This window comes from Vespula pensylvanica, chromosome 23 (assembly GCF_014466175.1).
Source record: "Vespula pensylvanica isolate Volc-1 chromosome 23, ASM1446617v1, whole genome shotgun sequence".
Classification (NCBI taxonomy): Eukaryota; Metazoa; Arthropoda; class Insecta; order Hymenoptera; family Vespidae; genus Vespula; species Vespula pensylvanica.
In genome coordinates, this window is record NC_057707.1 from 810,471 (window position 1) to 812,621 (window position 2,151).

Genomic DNA, 2,151 nt, shown 5'->3' on the forward strand with positions numbered 1-2,151 from the left:
TTATATCATATGGTAATTAGAAAGGGACAATAATAATATGTCGAATTGAAAGATATTCGCCAATCCACATCCAATTAAGCCTTTTCGATTCGTAATATGATCGCGTAATAGGAACTTTTGATCGACTTTTGTAAATCGTGTTCCTAATGAAATACATAACGCAGAAAAAGATGATATTAGGAAAAAGCAGAATGCGACAATTGATCACTATATCGATTTTCTTCACTGCGGCGTTATGAAAAAGAGAGATGTCTAAAAAAAAATTGAGCGTTGACTAAAGTTACAGAAAAAGAATAGAAAGTATTAATAATATAATAATGATCAGACAACGTTCTTTGCTCACAATTAATTCTTCTTGGTAGATATTTTTAACGACAAGAACGGGAAGAAAAATTTGAATTGATCAATTTTACAAATTCTTTAGTTAACTTCTAATTTGATATTGTAAAGGACAGAAATGTAGGTAAAAGAAGGAACGGAAGAGGAGCATAGGAGAAAAAGAATAACGAAATATCTAATTAATAAAGAATTTCATTTCCTCACAGCTTATGACCTTTTCGGATCTTTCCATCGTATAACAGGAAAAATTGATCAATACACATTAAGCTTGATAACACTGCAGAGTGCGCCCTCGTGGATGCTCGGTTAATCTCCCCAAACGATGTGGAGGGGATGAATAGCGCAGGTCGCAGAACGGTGACATAGCTTCGTATCATTCCTTCCGTGGTCTCCGAACCACTAACGTGCAAGTGAGTCTCGTACGGAAAATAATCCTTATCCGTAGACATCATACATCTCAAGTGATATCTTTACAAGTAGTTCAAGCGGTGGAAACAATTTCTTCGTTCCCACTAGTCAGTTATTTATGTCATCAATATCAGGTAAATTTATCAGTGGTCATTGGTACACAATTTATTATCAAATTTCAATTATATACTATCGAAATGCATCTGATTTTCCTGTTAAATACCATCTCAATTATTATTATTTGTTTCTTTTCCTAGAAGGTACTTTATGTTATTTAAAAGGCCGCAATCCGATTTATCTTTGATATCTATATAATTTACACGAACAATTGAATATCTATCAAGAGTCGCAACTAATCTACAAATTTTGATTTATTTTACAGGAATACGAAACAAAGTAAAGACGGGTGCCGTTCTCGTAGCCCGGAAGTACTGCAAAGGAACCGGATTGACGGATATGTGAGATATGAATATGTCCGAGGAAAATATGCCATTTCGATTACACTCAACGTGTTAATTAAACATCCAACATCCGAAATAAAACTTTTCTATTTACTTTGGCACTTCCTATTCTTACGACGACACATCCTACATGGTTAGTATAAATACCCGGCCTTCAACTAGATTAGGATACGAAAACGTTTTCCTTTTTAGTCTTATATTTAAATGGTAAATCAATCAATGCTGTATTTATGGAATAGCGAGATATTTTAGAGACAAGATATAAATTTTCTATTCTAAGATGTAATGCGTAATATAAAATCTATATCATAAGTATATTTTATAATAATATATTCGATTTTTACATAGATTTTATGAAGTCGGCGAGCTTGTTACATTGATAATTGAATTCACTTGAAATCTTCCACTGGCGAGAATCTTCCAAAATTGACGACAGAAGCACATAATTACCTGGTTTATGCAGAGAATGTGACACCTCATTATCGTACCTCATTATTATAGCAATCATCGATCTTAATATTGGATTTTAATAAACAAGGTACGAAGAGATCGGATACACCTAACTTTTCATGTACTTTATCCAACTTTCTATATAAATTTCACCTTTTGTGATATAGCACATTGGATTGTCAGAAGAGTGGTTCGAAAAGTCGTTGGCAAATCTATGCAAAGAAAGTGCACCGTTACCTGTTGCTGAGAGATGATGTACTCTTCAATGTCTCCATATCGATGTATTGCAACATAACTTTACCATAGAGGTAGGTTTGATAATGAATGTTCACAATTTTACATGTTTGATCGATACATTCATTTTCGGAAACTAAATTGGTTTATAATTTCGTTCAGTAGGTATGTGTCAAAGAACTTTAAACAGAAATGAAAGTAGCTAATTTTCTCCTCGAAATTAATTTCTTCAAAGTTAATGTACATTGAAGTAAATTTT

At 32.9% G+C, this 2,151-nt stretch overlaps 2 long non-coding RNA genes across 2 annotated transcripts in view; both read left to right on the top strand.

Moving 5' to 3' along the window:
- The window catches only part of LOC122636802, a 268,896-nt gene that overhangs the window by 28,032 nt on the left and 238,713 nt on the right, over positions 1-2,151 (top strand). The window lies entirely within an intron of this gene.
- LOC122636778 overlaps positions 559-2,151 on the top strand; it is a 12,336-nt gene continuing 10,743 nt past the window's right edge. Inside the window, exons 1-4 of the long non-coding RNA XR_006329042.1 lie at positions 559-881; positions 1,130-1,341; positions 1,557-1,746; positions 1,826-1,966. This is a non-coding gene — a long non-coding RNA (uncharacterized LOC122636778). The remainder of the gene's footprint in view (positions 882-1,129; positions 1,342-1,556; positions 1,747-1,825; positions 1,967-2,151) is intronic.